Source organism: Protopterus annectens, chromosome 7.part0, assembly GCF_019279795.1.
Source record: "Protopterus annectens isolate FY-2018-M chromosome 7.part0, PAN1.0, whole genome shotgun sequence".
Taxonomy (NCBI): domain Eukaryota; kingdom Metazoa; phylum Chordata; order Ceratodontiformes; family Protopteridae; genus Protopterus; species Protopterus annectens.
This window is the reverse complement of record NC_056739.1, coordinates 1,152,931,738-1,152,954,787: the sequence shown is the minus strand read 5'-3', so window position 1 is coordinate 1,152,954,787 and position 23,050 is coordinate 1,152,931,738. Positions and strand designations below refer to the sequence as shown.

General features: G+C 41.1%; 1 protein-coding gene across 1 annotated transcript in view; it reads left to right on the top strand.

The window, feature by feature from the left end:
- LOC122806918 overlaps positions 1 to 23,050 on the top strand; it is a 269,512-nt gene that overhangs the window by 17,551 nt on the left and 228,911 nt on the right. The window lies entirely within an intron of this gene.

The window sequence follows — 23,050 nt, the reverse complement described above, 5'->3', positions numbered from 1 at the left end:
GAGTTGTCTACTAATTTTATATATTTTAAATTAGCCAAGAATATTTTACTTGGGGAAAGATGAATAGTCTGCAAATAGTCATGATTTGTATGTGCAATGCCTCAGTGGCATTTATACTTGAAAAACATTCTTCTGAAATCACTAACAAGTGTATAACTATGCAGACTTGACAAGGTGTCCTAAACCTTGCACATATTGTTCTGGCATTCAGCCCTTGAGTGTCTAAAGAATATTACTTCGTAAGCAATACTGTAGCCAGAGTGCTTCCCTGTTTAAACTAATTCTATTTCTCTTGCCTAGTGCCTATTGTGACCCCAACCTACTGTATCGTTATGTGGCTAAGAGAAAACGGTTATCAGTGGTATAAATAGTGCATATTGCTTTGCTCTGTCCTGCATGCTTTATGAAAATATAGCTAATTTATAAATTAGGTTCTTCTACCATTTCACAACTGAGCCCTGCATATAAGTAATGGCTAAAGTAAGCAGAAATAATAATAATAATAATAATAATAATAATAAAAACATAATGTACTGTCTTTGTTAAGAAGACATGCACTCTTTTCGGCAGAAAAGTACTACTGTTGCTGATATATGTGCCTATATTAAAAGGGGAATGGAGCTCTTACAGTTATGATGCAGATTGCTTTACTTTATGCAATTACTCATTTAAATGTCCATGCATAAACCAAATCACTGTGCAGTCATATTTCCCCTTAGAAAGCTTGTGCAATTATTACTTGACCTAACTGAATACGTTTGCATAATTTGCCTGTGTTGTAATTTATGACAGATGATCCAGAAATATCAGTACATCCTTGTTCCCTTTGACTCCATGTTTATAATTTAAAGTGCTGGTGCAATACCCTTCTCAGAAATGCTAGTGCTGGAGTTACTTAGAGAGGCATAATTATGTCTTAAAAATTTGCCTACATGGATTAGTGCTTTATGAGTTCTCAGCATTGTGTCTTTATTTTTTTTACAAAAGATACTGCTGACAGCAACCAATGATACTATATTTTCTAGATGCTCAGTGTTCATAAACAGTTAATTCATATTGCAGCAGGATGAATCTGCTCAAAGCTTTGCCGCTGTGCTCTGGCTAACAAGCTGCCTTGGTTCTAAGACGCATAAAAATGCTGTTTTTATCTTCTCCCTAAACCTCAAGCAAATGTTCTGTATACACTTTATCTCTGAACTTCTACTTCTAGTTTATATATGTGTTGCTACAGGTCACCACACAACCCCCCAAATTCTACTCTATATGAGAAGTAGTATTTTCCACAAATGTAACTTGAAACAACTTCCTTGCAGCTGTTGCCCACGTCTGCTTCTCCCCATTCTGACCTTCAGCTGCACCTTCTGCCCCAGTTTATCTCAAAACAACGATGCTTGTTCAGACTATATTCACTTAGCTTTACTCTTCTAATGTGTATACATGCTCAGCTTTCTAAGCCTTTGTTCATAAACTGGCCTCTTCAAACTGTTATTATTTTGGTAAGTATGTGTTGCATGTTTTCTGCCAGCTTATTTAATGATCTGATACTGAAGAGGTTTATCCAGACAAATTGATAGGACTGATGCTTGGGTGTCAGCAATGTTTAAGCCACGACCCTGTCCAAGGCTGCTAATTCTGTCTATCTGTTATTACAGGGCAGTGCCCCCCTTGCTTCTCTTTGTTTTTTTCTTACCTTGAAAACTTGATAACAGTGTCATGCTGCTTTTTCAGTTTGAAAATCATTTGATATTTTTACAAATACAGTCAGATATTGTAAACTTATTTGCCTTTTTAGATCTAATGACTCAGTTTTAAGCTTTTGTCAGGAAAACTATTTTTTCCACATTTCTCTCCATTGCGTACTGGAACAAAGGCCCAAAACTATGTTGCGCAAATAATTTTGGAATTCAGTCCCTGACTGAGGAATGCTGCTTCATTAGGAACTATGTAACCAGTGCACTTTTTTACTAAAATTAATTATATTCATCTTTGTCCCTTGATGTTCAATATTCTAACATATTGCCAATGGCTAGAGTAACCTCAAATAAAACACTATGTAATATATTTGTTAACTACAAGTATAAAAAATGAGTGCTCTCAGGCCAAAAGTACTGGTTCTGCTATAATTCTGGCTATTAACTGAGGTTAGTTAAGCACACATGTTAACTAACGTGAAGCCGTTTTCTAAAAATCTACTTTTTACCAGGGGTGGTTTGTGCCACTCTTTAGGGACTAACAGGAAAACATACTTCAATACATCAGTCCTAATATTCAGCTACTTCAGATATCTGAAATTAACCCTCTTTCTTAAACTAGCACTGACATTTAATTTGAAGACTAAAACTACAGATGCTGTTTCCCATTCTTTTTAGAAGGATACAGTAATTGTGTAAGTCCTTTGTTGAAACAATTTGAGATAGGATTTGACATAGTTGAACAGGTTCTTATAAATGTGCAGTCTTGTGGGTGATTTTGTTATTGTATCTGTGAGGTGGATGGCACATATATATATTTCTTGTAAACCTTGGCTCGAGATGATTGTCACTATTGAAGTGACAACCCAACCCCATATGCAAAATGGGAAAAAGGGGTTGAGGATGGATGGATGGATATATGTAATCTATTTAAGTATTGTAGTTTTTCTGTAATGCAGTTAAGGTTACTAACTGGCTAGTTAGGAGTGTAGTATTATGTTGAGTTATGCATTTTTTATTTTTTTTTTCTGTTTCTGTTATGATTTGCTATTAATAATGTCTTCAGATTGGCTGGTTGCAGTCATTTTGTTTTTATTAGGTTTATGTTATTTCATTAAGTGAGAGGCAGCTTTTTTCCTGTGGAGGTAGTATCTTTGTAATAGATATACAGTGGACTAGACACATGTTTTTAGGCCATATATAACATGAAATATGTTTAGGTGAGTGGCATATGATATATGAAGTGTATATCATGTGGCTTAGGTCCAGAAGCATAAGTGGTCCAACCAGCGCCCCACCCATTTAGCTCTTCAAATGAACACCAAAAAAAGAAATCGGCTTATTACATTTAGATCTATGGATCTCCCCATCTCTTCCACTGAAGATCAAAAAACAAAAACAAAAAAGAACATTCCTTCTATTGCCTTCCCCACCCATTCAGGTCCCACTTCTGTGCCCTACCCCAAACCCTCCTTCAACATATTTAACTAAAGAAAAAAAAAAAACTTTTGTCTTTTAAGATGCAGCGAACATTTGCTAAAGTTTAGACCACACACAAAATGCTAGAGCACTCAGGTTTGACTGCAAATGCAATACTGTCTTTTAAAAGCCAATATTGCATTAAAGAGAGCTTGGGATCAGCTGATTGTGCCCTTCCAACACTCTGGGCCCAGGGCATTTGCCATCTTACCCCATTCTAGCTGTGCTACTGCTTAGACCCCCGCCCTACATATTACATTTATCAATTTTCCTTTTCTTTCTTTAATTATTTATGTATTTATTTTTTAAGTTTGAATTACTGTCTCCCTTTCTTTTTAGTTATATGAAGTAAATGTTATTTGACAACTGTGTGAAGAACAGAGCTTTGGGTAATTTCCACAGATTTTTACAGATGGGATTTCTTGTGGGTCGTTTTCTAATCAGATTCTGAGCTGATGTCATATGTATTTTAAGGTGGCAATAACTTTTTGCTCTAATAAGAGTTGTGTACTGAGAGTTATGTCAGGATTTTTGGTTTGTTGTTTAGTATAATCTTTGTTTGTCAGTTAGCACATAGAATTAAGGAGCTGTCAGAGCTGATTCCTGTGGTCCGGGATTTGATTTCCTCAGCCTCCAGTGTGTAATTATGTCACTCTGACGAAGTCACTTAACTGGACAGCACTCAGGGGCAGAGTATAAAAAAGATCTATGGAGATCAGTGCTCTATCTTGGTAAACAAATACAAACAAAATAAAATAAAAAATAAAAAAAATCTCCTTTAAAAAATGATGTTTATGATATGACATCTTTCTGCAACAAATGAGTAGTAGAGAGGTTACAATGAAATGACAAGCTAGACATTTCAGGAAGAGTATGGCGAAGGTCTAAAAATTGTTTAAAGACTACAGGTTTGACTTGTTTACAAAACAAAGCTATTTTATCTAGCCAGCTTTGATGAGGGGTTGAATTTATAAAGGCACCTCCAGTTAGCACAAATCAGTCATTCAGAGAAGAAAAGAAAAAAAATAACAACGCAACTTCTAGAGGTTATGAAGTCGATGACTCATTGCACTGTCACTGTATCTACCATTAAGAAAAACACTTCTTTATGCATATAGAATAAAATTGCATAACAGGGAAAATACCTTGTGGGTAAAAAACAAAAATTTATGTAGAAGAAAATCACCCCAGTATGGTCAGCCTCACGAAAGTAATTTTAGTGTTAAAAAAATGTGTGTGTGTGTGTGTGTGTGTGTGTGTGTGTGTGTGTGTGTGTGTGTGTGTGTGTGTGTGTGTGTGTGTGTGCATGTGTGGATACACACACACACACACACACACACACACACACACACACACACAAACTCTGATTCTAATGCATTAGTGTAGCACAAAATACCAAAATTTAAAAAAAATATGTTTTTCTTATGTTTAGGGTAGAGTTTTCCTTTAAAGGACAGGGGTATTATTCTAATTGATAAAAGAGAGATTGCATATACATATAAAAGGGATTACTGATCATTGCTGCCAGAGCTGTAGGAGTAGTGGGACAGATGGAGAGGCTACCCGAGGTACCAGCTTGCAGGGGGTGCTGAACAGCTTGAAAAATGCCAAACTGTTCTTCTCTTCTAAAGAAACTCAAGTCTTTTTAGACTGCAACACAGTTACTCATTGTTACTTATGTTAGCTGACAAACTATCATACAGTGATTGTAATTACAACTGGGTATAGATGGGTGGCACCAAACTGCTGCCAAACATGTGACTGGTTTTAGCACTCAAATCTGTTTCTTTGAGCTCAGCACTTGTTCAGAACGCATTGTAAGCACTAAATAAGCTACAAATTATTACAGCACTCACCTTTCCTCACTTGTCTAGAGGAAAACAGTTGTTAGTACTTAATAAATAAGCACCTATCCAGGCATGTCTAAAGGTCAGCTCCAGGTGTTTTCTCCTGTCTACCTGATGAATCTCGGCATCTTGGGACAATGCAGCAATTGCCTCATGTACACAGACAACCCTCTCCTCCTACCACCCAACACTACAACCTGTGAGAGATTCACTTATATAGACGAACTGGAAGCAAAGCTCTCTTCACCGAAGACTGGACTAGACAGTCAAGAGGAGAGGGTAAACACTTGCACTGCACCAAATTCATCACATAGTGCCTCAAAACCTGCACCACCAAAACACACACAGAAGCACAAAACACACACCTACATTCGCGGAGGCTCTCAGTAAAAATCTGCCCAAACAACTGAGACCTCCAAAGCAGAAATGCAAGCAACCTCCACCCCCCCAACACAACCCAAATGGCACATAGCCCACATACTTAGTGGGCCACTCAACTACATCCCATAAGGCATAACGTACCCAACACTCTAGTCATAGGTGACTCTATAGTCAGGCACACTGATGTTCCACTCACTAGGCTAAACAAGGAGAAAGTTACTGTCAGCTGCCTGTCGGGTGCCAGCATCTGCAACATAATGCACGCACTCAGGGCACTCCACAAGTACAAATATGACTCTGTCATTGTCCATGTTGGTGTGAATGACCTGAGACATACCTCCCTGGATGACATGAAAAGAGACATGGAGGAGCTCTCCGATCTTGTAGCCCAGGCAGGTATGACCCTAGCCCTGAGTAGCATCCTGCCATCACCCAGAATGATACCACAGTACAAGGACAAAATGATTGACTTTAACAATTGGTTAAGCTTCTGGTGTCATTCTAAGGGAATCCAGTATCTGTCTGCCTGGGATGTCATGATCAACAGACCACGCTGCTTTGCCAGAGATGGCCTGCACCTGTCGTCCTTGGGATTCTGGATACTGGCAAAGGCTCTTGCCACCCCTATAGTGCCTTTTTTAGTCAAGATTCAAGTGACAAATTCACCACCGTAACAGGTACAAGCAAGCAAAATCTGAGGGTAATGCTACTCAATGCTAGAAGTCTAAACCTCAAAATGCACTCACTCGAGGCACTCCTTAAAATGGAGAACATCAACATCTGTGCAGTGACAGAGACCTGGTTTAAAGCTCCAGAGAGCACCCCAGGCTATAATTCATACCACACCTTTTGGCCACCAAACCCGGACCAAAATACTAAAGGTGGAAGTGTATCCATATTCATTAAGGATATCCACATCTCCAAGCTAGTTGCTCAGCAAAATGCATCCGAGATTATCCAAGTTCAACTAACTCTGGGCAAAACCGCAATCCAGATTGTAGCTTGCTACAGACCCCCCACCATGCCCAGGATTCCCAGTCCTCTTTTCTTGATACACTTGGAAATATTAAGGTACAACCCAAAACCCTAATAATGGGTGATTTCAACTACCCCACTATTAACTGGGAAAACTACTCGTGTACCAACTCTTTTGCTCAACGTTTTTCTGGAAATAATCAATTCCAATGACTTGGATCAACTTATCCACACCCCCACCAGGGGCAGCAATATCCTAGACCTGGTCATCACCAACATGGGCGACCGGTGTTCCACACCAGAGGTCAGCTCCTTGTTGGTCAGATCGACCACAAGCTAATCACCCTAGACATCCACATCCCGCTCCCACCCCCCATTAGGAAAACAACCGTAAAAAATGTCTCCAAAGCCATCTTCATGCTTCTTAAGACAGAAGTGGCAAACTTCACAACATGCATGCAGATGAACAATAGAGGTACAACTGCTGAATCCTATACAAATGCACTTTATAAGCACTTACACGAGTGCATGGATCGTGCTATCCCTAACAGAACCAAGATGCTATCCTCCAAAAACAGGAAGCCAATCTGGTGGTCTTCTGCCATAAACAAACTCTACAACAGAAGAAAGAAACTGTTGCAAAAAAAGAGTAAAATCCCACGATTGGAGGAACTCCCTGGTCAGCCTCAGTAAGAAGCTGAGATCCCTCATAAAATCCTCTAAAGCTAGTTATGAAAACAAAATCGCCACTGATTCTAAAGACAACCACAAAGCATTCTATAGCTATGTCAAGAATCTCAATGGCAACACTCAGATCTGCTCTGAGTTACAGCACAATGACACTAAATATACAGAACCAACTGATATTGACAACATCCTGGCAGATAGGTTCAATATTAACTTTGCCCCCTCCTCTCACCCCCTAAAGGACCCATCTTTATTCTGGAAGAGCGCAAAGTTCCTGTAATAACAGTTGCACAGGCAAAAACCTCACTCTCCAAAGATAAGAACACAGCATCCATGTGATCTGACAACATCCCGGGCTGCCTCCTACATGAACTACAGAATGAACTGGCACCCCACCTAAGTGCCATGTTCAATCATAGCCTCACCTCAGGCTTTGTGCCCACTGAATGGTGCACTGTGACGGTTATCCCACTCCACAAAGGGGGGGGGTCACAACAGACCCCGAGAACTACCACCCCATTAGCCTGACGAGCCTGGTCTGCAAGGCCATGGAACGTATCATCATGGAACTCATAAACAAAGACATTGGAGATCTCCAGACTCTGGACCCCACACAGTTCGGGTTTGTAAAAGCCAGATCATGTCTGCTAAACCTGATAGACTTCTTTGAAGCAGTCACCAAAACCATAAATGAGGGTAAGGTGGTTCACACAGCCTATCTAGATCTCGCCAATGCATTCGCCACCATCCCCCACTCTGGAATTATAGATAAACTCACTAAACTAGGAATAAATCCCTATGTCACAAGATGGGTTGCCAACTGGCTTACTGACAGAACCCACACTGTGAAAGTAGCAGACTCCAAATCAGACTTCAGACCAGTGACAAGTGGAGTACCACAGGGTTCAGTCCTGGGTCCTCTCCTGTTTGGTATCTACTTCTCTGAAGTACAGGCTACCACAGAAGATCTTTGGCTAACTAAATTTGCAGATGACTGCAAACTAGGAGCAATAATCAAAACTCCTAATGATGTGGACATCCCACAAAAGGGCCTCACTGAGACAGATGCCTGGTGTCAAAGCCATAGTCTCAAGCTCAATGCCAAAAAGTGCATTGTCATCCCCTTGGGTAAAAACTCTGCACCCATGAACTACCACATAGGTGGTAGTCTACTTAACACCAAAAGTATGATAAGAGACCTTGGGACACAGGTGGACAGTAGTCTCTCCTTTGATAATCACATCACCACAGTGGTCAGGAAATCCTTCTACGTGGCACACCTCATCACAAAAGGTTTCTCATCCAGAAAAAAAGAGGTCATTGTTCCCCTCTACTCATCACTGATTAGACCCATTATAGAGTACAACACCCCTTTTGGTATGTACCTCACAAGTCATCTACAATAACTGGAAAGGCCGCAAAAATACCTCACAAAGAGGATTATTGGCCTCAAACAGATGCCTTACACAGACCGACTCAAAAAACTCCAGCTTTACTCCGTTGCATATCGTCTAATCAGAGGCGATCTCTGCCTAACATACAAAGCTATGCCAAACCCAGACCTGTTGGACATGCTCCACTTAAAGAAATCCCAGTCCCTCTGAGCTACACACTCTAGGGACCTAAACCTTGTCACCACAATAAACAGAACATGCTGGAAGGATAGATTCCTGTCCCAGAGACATCCCATACTCTGGAACAGACTACCTATCTATGTCAAACAGAGCTCCTCATTAGCACTCTTCAAGAAAAATCTTGATGATTGGATGAGTAATAGGAAACTCACCCCAGGGATCACTTCTGTGGTTCTGCTTGACAGGGGCACAGGAAAATAATTTTCTTGGGTGGTGAAAGCCAGGGTACCTTTTTGGCTAGGCTTGTATAGGCCCTAGGGCCAATAGCCTAGTACCTACCTATGAACCTATGAACTTATGGTGCTGATATTTTTAAGAAGGCAGAATATAAGGAGATAAACACAGGACCTATATCTGAATGGAGGGCTTCAAAAAGTTTTCTTATGGTATGTGAAGAGATTAATTAAAGAAAATGTTACTGTCATCCATGTGATGCATTCTGAGAGAAGCATTTAACTGCTTGAAAAAGTGTACAACTTGTCTGAAGTTCATTGGAGAATATATAATCTTTAGTGCGTTAATGAATGAGGTGGTTAGATGATATGTAGTTATGGCTGTTGGTGTTTGAATCACCTAATAGCTCCTTAACTGATTTTCAGAATAGTATGAGATGGCTTGACAGTAGAAGTTCGATTCTTTCTAGTGTATATTGATTTTAAAATTTTTTTGCTGATGCTGCCTTTAAATCAGTATGACCTTGCTTTTGATTGTCCTGTAGCTTAGCTTTCAAGCTGTCCAAGGCTCTGTCTCTCTTTCTCATCGCTACATTATGGAGGCTAGAGTTTCCATAGTTACTTGGCACCTTGTAGTCTACATCAATGAATGGGGTAATATCCTGCCCTATACTATAAATGAATGAATTGTTGTAAAGCCAATGTAGAGAGACCACTACAATAAACCAAGCTCCATTACACTGTATCTACTTTCATTAATAATGGAGACTAATATCTCTTAAGAAAGGATGAACTTGTCACTAGAATGCACCAATGACTCTGACTCACAGACTTTCTCCCCCGAAATGTCTCCAGCACTTGGAAATGGCACTGGATTCTCCAGCTGTAGATATGAAGGAGGAGGAGGGGTGGAAGTGCTTCATCTCTGTCTCCTGTAGATGACACAAAATTTATGAAAATGTTAAAGATAATGCAGCAGAGAGATGACTTGACCATGGAACCAACCTCCTCTTAACAAAGGGGGATACAGGTAAAAGTCCTCCTGTATGATTCATCCACTAGACAATATATGACAAAATGTAGCCAGTATTGTTCGGAAGAACCCTGATACTATGGCTTTGGTATTCAAGAAACTAAAAAAGAAAAAAAAATACTTTTAAACATCACAAAGAATGTTCTTTATCAGCACAGTCCCTAAGACTGTCTGGATTAAAACTTTTGCTGCAGCTCTGCGAAGAAACTGTAAACCTCATATTTTGGCTGTCCCATCCCCCAGTTAGAGAATCCATGATTCTGGTCAGGTTTAGGAAGTGGATGCTCATAGTCTTCATGTTATTCTTAAGGGTGTTGAAGTAATTCCCTACAGGATGTATCTCCAGAGAGACGTAATGGATGAAAGACAGGTTGTGGCTATGGGTCACTGCTTACAGATGGGGCACCAAATTGGTTCCTTGACAGCTCCCTGAAATAATACATCAGGACCTAGGCTTCTTTCACCATCATTCTCAGTAGCCTCTTGGTCTGTAAGATCTACAGTGCTACAAATGGAGCTGCAAGAGCCACAGGAGCCAGCACAGACTTGATGTCATTCCATAAGGACATCAAAGAGACTCTTCTATCCTCTCCGCTTAAGGGCCCCTTGCTGTTCAGTCAAAAGCAGATGACATCTCAAAAGAATGAAAGATAAAAATCAGACCATTACAGCTGTGGGGATTTCTATTCATCTTTCATTGTCTTCATTGGTCTGAATGCAGAGGAATCAGTGTTATCCTTGGTTCTGGCATAATCACAGCCCCAGCAGCAAGAAGCAGTTAGTGTCTACTAATCTTCTCTCTCTGGAATGCAGAAAGGTCAGTGACATTTTCAAGGAGGGTGTGGTAACCTCATGATAGACCACTATATTCCTTATTCCTTTCCTGACTACTGTCTTTGGAATAGGTCAGGGGAGATTCTCCTTTCACATCCCAGACTGGTGCAAGCTGACCATGGATCAGTGGGCAAAGAAGATAATAAAGTCTACAACATTCCCTACTTCACTACTTAATATTTCATCATCTACTGCAAAACATCCTCCCCATAAAAATATCAAGCAAGGGTGGAGGCAGAAATCTCCCCAATAAAGAGCCATTCAGTAGGTCCCAACAGAGCAACAACGACTTAGAAATCATCCCATATCTTTATAGCTTCAAAAAGACAAATGACCTCATGCTAATCTTAGAAGAGTGACCTAAATCACTTTATGACAAAATAACCCTTTTACAGAGTAATTTTTCTGTCACTCTTTCCATGTCTGCCCAAAAGAGAATGTGCTATTTAAATCTTCAAGATGTTTACCTCTAAACGAAGAATTAAAAGTTTGGAAAATTCTAGCATTTCCAAGTAGGAGCCAGTCATTATTAATTTTGATCTGTCTAGAACATGTCGCTAGTTGTAACTTTAAGGATCCAGAGTGCTTCCTCAGGTTGATAACTGTCTCCTGGCTACAGCACCTAGACACAGTCTTGTCCATCATTAAGAGTCTCTGTTCTATTTGTTTCACTCCTTCAGAGTCTAGGTGAGCATTCTCCTGTCCCAGCTTTTGCAGTCTAAACTGCTGACTTTCATAGGCTGTTCACTAGACACCAGTACTTGTTATATTCATAGGTTCATAGGTTGGTACTGGGCTATCTGCCAGAAGGCATATATTAGCCCAGCCACATTGTGCGGTATTCACCGCCCCTTTAGTACTTCCCTAGACCCTTGTACTAGCAGCTAGTACCCTTGGCCCCTATCTAGTAGTGCTGTTGGTGTGATCCCCGGTGTGAACTTTCTGTTACCCATCCACTCATCAAGGTTCCTCTTGAAGAGTGATAGTGAGGGGCTCCGTCTTATGTAGATAGGGACCCTGTTCCATAGTAAGGGAAGTGTCTGCGAAGGGAATCTATCCCTCCAGCATGTTCTATTCATTGTTGTGTTGAGGTTTATATCCCTCGTGTAGCTCGAGTAGATTTGGTTTTGCTAAGATGGGGCATGTTCAACAATATTGGGTTGGACATGGCTCTGTACGTTAGACAGAGATCGCCTCTGAGAAAGTGGTATGCAACAGAGAACAGTCTTAGCTTTTTCAATCGTGCTGCATAGGGCAACTGTTTGAGGCCAGTAATCCTCTTGGTTAGGTACCTCTGTGGTCTCTCCAGCTGCTGGAGATGTCTAACCAGGTACATTCCAATTGGTGCATTGTACTCAATAATGGGTCTGATGAGGGAAAAGTAGAGGGGCACCATTACATCCTTAGATCTTGATGCGAACACTTTCATGATCAGATGGGTCACATAGAAGGATTTTCTATCCACTTTGGCAACATGGTTATCAAAGGAAAGCTGACTATCTACTTGGGTCCCTAGATCCCTTATTTCTTCTTCAGATTTCAGGGGATTACCTCCTATGTTGTAGTTTGCGGGTACTCTGTTTTTCCAAAGGGGATTACTACACATTTTTTTTGCATTTAGCTTGAGACCTTGGCTTTGACACCATGCATCAGTCTCATTTAGGCCCTTTTGGAGGATCTCCATGTCAGCCAGAGACTCTATTATAGCACCCAGTTTGCAGTCGTCCACAAACTTAGTCAGCCACAGCCCTTCTGTGCTTGCCTGTACTTCTGAGAAGTATATGCCAAACAGGAGGAGATGTATTTTTACATCTAGTGTGAATTCAATGTATTCTAGAGATGGTGCAACTATATCAGACAACACCATGCCTGACCAAGAATAAATATATATGAGCCTGGGGTGGCTTCCACTATCATGTTTCTATATGCAAGTTTTCCTTAAGGGTTTTGGACTGGACCTTGTGATCATAGTGGTCACAGAAGAAAAATTTGATTTCCACTGCAGAAAAGTTATCTACAGCATGAAAATTATCCCTAATGTGTTGGACCTTTCCCACCTTTGAAATAAAAAGCTATTCACTGTCATCAATTCAGTAGTCATAGTTGCTACCGATACATTTGCCTTTAGTTGAGGGGAAATTATGAGCGGTAAAAAGTCCATGGAAGGTGGTTCCCCCAAGAATGTCCATTACACTTTTCTTTTTTGGCTTTCAGGGAAATACTTCTTTCTCAAACTTGCCTTTCAAAGCTTTCTTTCCAAAGGGGCATCTCAGTATGCAGCTGGAAACATGCTTCGAGTTTGATACATCAACAAGCAGGATGGCACCTACTCCTACACTCTGCAGAGAAGCCTTGAGAGTTTTACAGTAGGCAGTCCAGACTGGACATTTCCTACCAGCCATTGTCATCCCATGGGAATTCAAATGCCTAGCATATATGCTGAGCTGATGTATCTTAAATATTGTATGAGTGGTTTCAAAGGATGACATAGGTTCATAGGTCTATAGGTAGATACTAGATAATTAGTCATGAAGACTATGTAGGACTCCAGCCAAATAAATCAATATACCCAACTCTAGGGTTTGCCATGCTTCAGTTGTGCCAACTGCATTTTTAAGGAGGGCCACACAAGCTGTCCCAAGGGTGAATTGAAGAAAACCCATCCAATTGTCAAGATGAACCTTGAAAGTGGCTAGGTTACCTCTTTTTTTAACAAGTATGGACATCTTGTTCCAAAAATGGGAATGTATTGTGTTAGAAATCTGTTCCACCGTTAAATCCTATTTATTTGCTGATAGAAATCAATTTCCTTGGTGCAGATATCACAGGAGCCATTGACCTCATGAAGGCAAAGGAGGTCAAATAGCGCAAGGTCTTTTATGGCATAAAAGGCTAAATATAGGTCACAAAGAAAGTAGCTTAGAGCTTACATATTATAGTTTTCTTGGTCAAGCATCATTGGGATCTCACAAGGTGAGATGATTGGAGTGGTATATGCTGAAAAGAGCATTATATTTAATGATAGGCTTGATAAGGGGTGAGGAAAGGGGACTATTACTTTTTTATTATTTGTAGGAAATGTTTTTAAAGATTAGCTGGGTTATTTAGAATGATTTGTGAACTACTGTGGAAACATAATAGTGAGATTATACTGTATTTTCAACATGGGTGCCCTGTTCTTTGATAAGTGTGTTGGTTGGGGGGGTGTACTGATGTGGTTTGAACATCATAACCCTATAACCATTCCCACTCGGAAATCATGCCACCCCATTATTTGGACCCCAAAACTCGGAATTATTTAAATGTTGAGAGGTCTGTTTTACATTGTTCTGATGAAGCTTGCTATCAAGCAAGTGAAAGCGCTTAACCTTGGACACTACTTTGGATATAATTTTGTATTTGTTCAATAAAATTCCAGTTTGTTTTTAGAGCTTGTTGATCTTTTGAAATATCTTTTCCATCGGCATTTATATTGTCGGACTAAGCTGCAGAATTGCCGGTTCTTGGAGAGGTTTGTCTCAAGACACAGGGACTATTAACGTTCTGCCTTAGGTAATGTAGATACGTGTCAGATAGCTGGAACTAGGTAACCCAGGAAACAGCTGCCAGACCAGTTTCCTGGTAGCCATTTATATGCTTTTCTTCCGCACACAAAATAAAAGTTCTCTACTTTGATGGTGATATTGATAGGCTTAAAGCGATTCTCAGCATTCTGCCGCCCTTCAAATATTTTCCAGTAGACAGTTTCTATTTTCTGGGAAAAGTTAGCTATAGAATTTTTTACAATTCTTGATATAGGTGAGAAATCAGTTACACAGCCCCATGCAGTGCAGTTATATACCACTGTTTTGTTGCAATGGCTCCACCCTACTCTGATTTTATTAAGTTTCTGGAAAGACACAGTTCCATTTTGACGGACAGACAACTGTAATGCTACTTTGTGTTTCGAAATAACTCTTGATGTGTCATAGATCAGATTCGTCCATGTCTCTTTAATCCCTAAAGGAACTATATTTAGCATCAAACCCCCATGAACCGTAGGAATGGCAGTGCAGATCCAGCAATTGGAAACATTAAGCGATGATGCATAAGTATATTTTATAGCTTGGTAGGTATTGAATGGTGGATGCCATGCAGTTTTTTTGGCATGAGGTATTACTGTAGCGGAAAATAGGAATGGTCACAGTAGAAATATAAGAACAACAAAAATAACCACCAAGATTGTTTTACAGAACTTCAGTGGAAATGGTGGTTTTGGTGGTATTGTATTAGAATGAAGAAGTGTTCTGATTGAAGAAATGTCAGACATTGTTAGGTGCAGGAACAGTATGGCTTAGAGTACGGGAGGCGATAGGTGGAGATTCTGGAGCTGTGAAAGGTAGAGGTGTTTGATCTTCGGAAGGGATGACTTTCTTAACGTGTGATATATGAATCCAGGTTGGTGAGCCTTGTAATCGTACCGCTGAAGAGGTTGTCAATAGAACCAGGTAAGGCCCTTCTAACGAGGTTGCAGTGCCGTTTTTCTGGAGAAAGACTTGAAGTAGACCCAATCACCTGGTTGTAGTTCAGAAGACGTCAAAGGATCAGGGTTATGTTGTGCCGCTGCTACTTGGCGGTGATAACACTGTAAGAAAGAAACAAGAGAAGTGCAGTATACAATAACTTCATGATCAAAGGCATTGTACTCAGAAAAGGGTGGTGGTGGAGTCATGGGCATGCGCATAGGTCTGCCCATTAGAATTTCATGAGGAGAAAGACCTTTAGTAGGATGTACTTGTGCTCTCATAGAGAGCAAAGCTAGTGGTAAGGCCTGTACCCAAGTGAGGCCTGTTTCAGTAGTAATTTTTTCTAGTCTAGTTTTAAATGTTTGATTCATGCATTCTATAATTCCAGATGCCTGCAGTCTATATGGACAGTGGAATTTTAGAGTGATGCCCAACATAGTACACAGTGAGTCAATTAATTGAGCTGTAAAATGTGTTTCACGGTCTGAATATATATAACAAGGAACACCAAATCGAGGTATAACGTCATAACAAAGTTTCTTAGCAACTAAGATAGCATCATTTTTCGCACAAGGGTATGCTTCTAACCATCCAGAAAAAACATCAACAGTTAAAACATATTTAAAACGTGCACAAAGTGGTAATTCTATAAAATCCCATTGCAAAGCACAAAATGGTCCCAATGGTTTTGGTAAGGGTTGTACGGGAGCCATTGTGCCTTTAGAAATATTTTACTGTAAACAAATGGAGCATTTGCTCACAAAGTGCTGTACAGAAACAGAAAGCTTTGGGGCAAACCAATCCTTTTGGATTTGTTTTATTAAAGCTTATACCCCAACATGGGCTGGCAAATGATAAGCTTTAATGAGGAAATTTAGCATGGATGGGGGAAAACCAATTTGCCATCTGGATGTTGCCAAATTAAATCAGGTCATTTAAAACAATTTTGAGCCAGCCATGTTTTTCTTTCTGATTCTGAGACCTCATTCTGTAAAGCTTTTAGTACTGTTTCATTAAAAGTTTTCATAGATTGTAATGGCTGCAAAAAGTGACCCTGAACAGTTTGTGAGAAAGCAGCCTGTTTAGCAGCCCAGTCAGCAAAATTATTGCCTTTACTCTTGAAAGTGTCATTGGATTGATGGACTGCACATTTAACAACAGCAATTTCAGAAGGTAACAATAAGTCTTGTAATAAATTATTGATATAAAAATGTTTTTTAATGGGTGTTCCGGAAGATGTTAAGAACCCTCGTTCTTTCCATAATATGCCTAAATCATGAACAACACCATGGGCATAAAGGGAATCAGTATAAATAGTAACAGACTTGTCTTTAGCTAGTTTACATGCATGTGATAATGCCACTAATTCCATGGCCTGTGTGGAGGCGCCAGTAGGTAATCGTGCTGATTGCAATACTTCAGTCGGTGTGCAGACTGACCAAGCAGCTTGGAATTTGCCGGAGTTTGTTCTCAAACAGGATCCATCAATGAAAAAAACTAAATCAGGATTTTGCAAAGGAGTATTAAATAAATTTAACCTAGGAGAAAGAACAGAGTTAACTACTAACACACAATCATGTGGTTCGCCCTCGTCTGAGGTTGGTATTAAAGAGGCAGGGTTTAGTGGTGGGCAGCGTTTAATTTGTAAAGCAGGATTTCCCATTAAACTTATTTTGTACTTAGTAAGGCATGCATTTGAAAGATATTGTGTTTTAGTTTTCAAAAGTAAGGCTTGAACAGCATGCGGGACTGCTAGTACAGTGTCATGTCCCAGGGTTAGTGGAGCTGCCATGTCTACCAAGACGGCAGCAGCAGCCACAGCCCCTAAGCAAGCTGGATAACCAGAAGCAACTGGATCCAATTGAGTGCTATAGTAAGCAATTGGTCGGTATCCTCCAGTGCGTTGCTGGGTTAAGAGACCCAGAGCAGTCTTATTTCGTTCGCAACAAAAAAAATGAAAGGTTTAGAATAGTCCGGTAACCCTAAGGCAGAAGGATTTACCAGGGCTGTTTTAATTGCCTGAAAAGCCTCATCATGCTGTGACGTCCAGGGTAGAGGGTCTGTAATGTCCTTTTTCAAGAGTTGCAACAGAGGGGCAGTAGTTTCTGAAAAATTAGACACCCACTGTCTGCAGTATCCTGCTAGACCAAGGAACCCTCTAAGTTGCCTCTGGGTTACAGGATGAGGTACAGTTTGAATAGAACTGATACGGTTTGGGAGTATCCGACGAGAACCCATTTCAATTATGTGTCCTAAATACTGTACTTTATTTTGACAATATTGTAATTTTGATTTATTTACTTTAAATCGACGTGCAGCTAGAAATTTTAACACTAAAAGAGAATCTTCCTTACAGGCGTTACTATCTGGGGAGGCTATAAGTATATCGTCCACATATTGGACTAGTACTGAACATGACGGCAGCTGTAAATCTTGTAATTGCACTATGCATTTCCCTTGAAAATAAAGTCAGAGATTCTACATACCCCTGGGGCAATCGGGTCCAAGTGTACTGTTGCCCTTTGTAGGTAAAAGCAAACAAATATTGACTATCAGAATGTAATTGTATAGAGAAAAAAGCTGATGAAATATCTATTACTGTAAAACATTTACCTGTAGGTGGGATACAACTTAAAATAGTGGCAGGGTTTGGCACAATTGGAAAAACAGGCATAACTGCTTTGTTAACTTCCCGTAGATCCTGTACAAATCTGTAAGCTTGTTTACCAGGTTTCTTTACTGGTAATATTGGAGTATTACATGGGCTTGTGGTGGGTACTATTATTCCTTGCTGTGCTAGTGCAGAAATAACAGGGGCTATACCAGAAATAGCCTCAGCCGTCAGAGAGTACTGTGGTACTCGCCGTAACTTTGCTCAAGGTTTTAGAGTTATTTTTACAGGGATAGCTGAAGTCAAAAATCCTACATCATTATTATGAGTTGTCCACAAGCAAGAGGGTAGGGAGTGTAAATCTTCATTTCTGTTAGAATCTGACTGAATACACATTGATTGCAATGTGATAGTATCATCCAAGGCTGCTAAAGTAGTGTCCTGTTGGTCTGAAGGTACTTGGAGATAGACTCCGTCAGCTGTGCAAAAGATGGAGGCCCCCATTTTGCACAACAAGTCTCATCCTAATAAATTTAAAGGTGCTGATGATCCTACTAAAAAGGCATGATTATCCTGCAACAGTCCCAAAGTTATTGGGACAGGAACGGTTTCAGAATACTCGATAGGTATACCGGAAACACCTACTCCTTTAGTCACTTTATTAGAAAGTGGAATATTCATGGCTGTTCTGCTAGTTAGCATAGATTTAGTTGCTCCGGTATCAATCAAAAATGGATATGGTTTATTTTTAACTAGTAACATAACATGTGGCCTGTCCTGATCCACAGGAAGGAAGGGGTACAACTGCTGTTGTTTCTGTTCAGGGAACCTTCATTGTGGTTGTTGTCGAGGGTTTGGCATCCAGTTAGAATTCCATTGTTGTGGCACCTCAGTGTATGGTGCAGGTTGCTCTGCCAAATATGGACACTCATTTTTCCAATGGCCTGTTTTTTGCACATAGGGTCGAGATGTCACACCAACAGTGACTACCATCTAGACCCAATGTTCACACATGCAGGTAGCTAGCCCTGCAATGGTTATTTTTTGTACCATACTCCTTCATGCATGCTTATACCTATGGTCAATTTAGTATGTCCAGTCCACCTACTGCATGTTTCTGGAAGGTGGAAGGAAACCATAGCAATAGGAGAAAACCCACACGGACACAGGATGACATGCAGACTCTGCACAATAAAGCACCTCAGCTGAGAATTGAACCAGAGAACCTATATCTGTGAGGTGACAACATTACCTGCTGTTCCACTATGCAACCATATCCACAATCCCTTTTCCCATTTTTTTCTCATGGGGTTGGGGTTGTCACTTCAACAGTGACAATCACTTAGAGCCAAGGTTGGGTGGCCAGTCCTGCCATGGCTGTTCTTTCATACCACAGATTTGCACATCCACTCCATCTACTGCATGTCTTTGGAGTACCTGGAGTAAACCCACAGGAACACAGGGAGGACGTGCAGACTTCACACATAAGGCACCCCAGCTGACAATCGAACTGGGGAACCTCTTGCTGTGAGACAACAATGCTATCCACTACAATACTGTGTGCCACTCTCTCTCTCTCTCTGTATATGTACATATATATGTGCACACATACACACACACACACACACACACACACCACCTAAAATCCCCAATCCCAAAACATAGCTGTTCACAAGACAAAAGGAAACATAACAAGAATATTTCTGTGAAGGCTAAATCCACACTAACATCTGCTAACACACCATAGGTTCATAGGTTCATAGGTTGGTACTAGGCTATTGGCTCTAGGGCCTATACAAGCCTAGTCATAACAATTCCCTGGATATTTCTTCCCACAATATTTACTTCTCTGGATCCCTGTCTAGCAGGACGACTGATATGAACCCCGGGGTGAATTTCCTATCTCTCATCCAATCATCCAGGTTCCTTTTGAAGAGGGCCAAGGAGGCGCTCTGCTTGACATGTATGGGCAGTCTATTCCAGAGTATGGGGAGTCTCTGGGTCAGGAACCTATCCCTCCAGCATGTTTTGTTCATTGTGATGACAAGGTTTAGATCCTCGGAGTGTGTGGTTCTGAGGGATTGGGATTTCTGGAGCATGTCCAACAGCTCAGGGTTTGACATGGCCTTGTATGTTAAACAGAGATCACCTCTGAGTAGACAATATGCCACAGAGTATAGCTGGAGTTTTTTTAGACAGTCAGCATATGGCATCTGCTTTAGGCCTGTGATTCTTTTAGTGAGGTATTTCTGTGGCCTTTCCAGCTGTTGCAGATATCTTGTAAGGTACATATCAAACGGGGCATTATACTCTATAATGGGTCTAATGAGGGATGAGTACAGTGGGACAATGACCTCCTTTTTTCTCAATGAACAGCCCTTAGTGATGAGGTGTGCCACATAGAAGGATTTCCTGACTGTTGTGGCGATGTGGTTATGGAAAGTGAGACCTCTGTCCACCTGTGTCCCTAAGTCTCTCATCATACTTTTGATGTTTAGTGTACTGCCACCTATGTGGTAATTCATGAGTACATGTTTTTTTCCAAAGGGGATAACTATACATTTCTTGGCATTAAGCTTGAGCCCATGGCTCTGGCACCAGGCATCTGTTTCTGTAAGGCCCTTTTGTAGAATATCCACATCATTTGGGGATTCAATAATGGCTCCCAGTTTGCAGTCATCTGCAAACTTTGTTAGCCAGAGTCCCTTAGTGTTGGCCTGTACTTCAGAGAAGTAGATGCCAAACAAGAGTGGTCCCAGGACTGAACCCTGAGGTACTCCACTTGTCACTTGTCTGGAGCTGGATTTGGAGTCGGCTACTTTTACAGTCTGGGTTCTGTCAGTAATCCAGTTGGTAACCCATCGAGTGATGTAGGGATTTATGTCCAGTTTAGTAAGTTTATCTATGATTCCAGAGTGGGGGATGGTGTCAAAGGCCTTGGCAAGGTCCAGATAGGCTGTGTGGACCACCTTACCCTCGTCCACAGCTCTGGAGACTGATTTGAAGAAGTCAATCCAGTTCAGGAGACACGATCAGCCCTTCACAAACCCAAACTGGGTGAGGTTCAGTGTTTGAAGGTTGCCAATGTCTTTGTTTATAAGTTCCATGATAGTGCGTTCCATGCCCTTGCAGATCAGGCTCGTCAGACTGATGGGACGGTAGTTCCTGGGATCCAAGGTGGACCCCCTCCTTGTGGAGTGGGATAACTGTAGCTGTGCGCCACTCAATGGGCATGAAGCCTGAGGTGAGGCTATGATTAAACATGACACTTAGGTGAGATACCAGTTCATTTTGTAGTCATGTAGTACACAGCCTGGGATGTCATCTGGTCCCATGGATGCTGTGTTCTTAGCTTTGGAGAGTGCGGTTTTTACCTGTGTGGCCGTGATTATCGGAATTTGGCAATCTTTTGGTATTGAGATGGGTCCTTTAGGGGGTGAGAAGTGGGTGAAGTTGGCATTAAATCGATCTTCCAGGATATTGGCAATATCCTTGGGATCAGTAAATTTAATGCCATTCTGTTGAAGCTCAGAGCAGATCTGAGCATTGCCATTTAGATTCTTGACATAACTATAGAATGCCTTGTGGTTGTCTTTGGAATCTTTGGCAATTTTATTTTCGTAACTAGCTTTTGAGGATTTTATGAGGGATCTCAGCTTCTTACTGAGGCTGGTGAGGCAATTTTTTGCATCCTGGTATTTTCCTCTTTTCTGCAACAGTTTCTTCCTTCTGTTGTATAGTTTGTTTATAGCAGGGGACCACCAGATTGGCTTCCTTTTTTTGGAGGCGAGCATCGTGGTTCTATTTGGGATGGCACGATTCATGCACGAGTGGATGTGCTCGTACAGTGCCTTAGTGTAAGATTCTGCAGTCGAACTTTCAGATCCCGTCTGCATGGGTGTCATGAAGTTTGTCACTTCTGACTTCAGTAGCATGAAGTTGGCTTTGGAGAAGTTTTTTAAAGAGGTTTCCTTACTAGGGGGTGGGGGTGCGATGTGGATGCCAAGGATGATTTGCTTATGGTCAGACCTGACCAATGAGGGGGTGACCACTGGTGTGGAGCATCTATCTCCCATGTTGGTAATGATCAGGTCTAGGATATTGGAGCCCCTGGTGGGACAATGGATTAGTTGATCCAGGGAGTTGGAATTTATGAATTCCAAGAACCGTTGGGAAAAGGAGTTGGTACCCGAGTAGTTTTCCCAGTTAATGGCAGGGTAGTTGAAATCACCCAGTATTAGGGTGTTTGGTTGTATCTTAATATTTTCCAGTATGTTTAGAAAGGTGTAGTGAGAATCTTGGGGCATGGTGGGGGATCTGTAGCAAGCTACAATTTGGATTGCAGTCTTACCTAGTGTTAGTTGCACCTGGAGAATTTCAGATGCATTGTGTTGGGCAACTAGCCTGGAGGTGTGAATATCCTTGGTGAATATGGACACTCCTCCACCTTTAGTGTTTCGGTCTTGGTTTTGTAGCCGAAATGTGTGCTAAGAGTTGTAGCATGGTATTGTGGGGGTGCTCTCTGGAGACTTGAACCAAGTCTCAGTTACTGCACAGATATCAATGTTCTCCATTTTTAGGAGTGCCTCGAGAGAGTGCATTTTGAGGTTTAGACTTCTAGCATTGAGTAGCATTACTTTCATATTTTGCATGCTTGTATCTGTTACGGTGCTGGTTTTATCCTTTGAACCTTGCCTAAAAAAGGCACTATAGGGCTGGCAAGAGCTTTAGCCAGTAACCTAAATCCCAGGGGTGACAGGTGCAGACCATCTCCGGCAAAGCATCGTGGTTTGTCGATCATGTCTTCCCAGGCAGACAGATACTGGATCACCTTTGAATGACACCAGAAGCTTAGCCAATTGTTGAAGTCAATCATTTTGTCCTTATACTGTGGTATCATTCTGGGCGAAGGCAAGATGCTACTCAGAGCTAGGGTCATACCTGCCTGGGCCACATGATCCGAGAGCTCTTCCATGTCTCTTTTCATATAGTCCAGGGAGGTACATCTTAAGTCATTCACTCCAGCATGGACAATGACAGAGTTGTATTTATACTTGTTGTGGAGTGACTTGAGTGCATGCGTTATGTGGCGGACCCTGGCACCCGACAGGCAGCTGATTGTAATTTTCTCCTTGTTCAGCCTGGTGAGTGGGGCATCAGTGTGCCTGACTATAGAGTCACCTATGACTAAAGTGTTAGG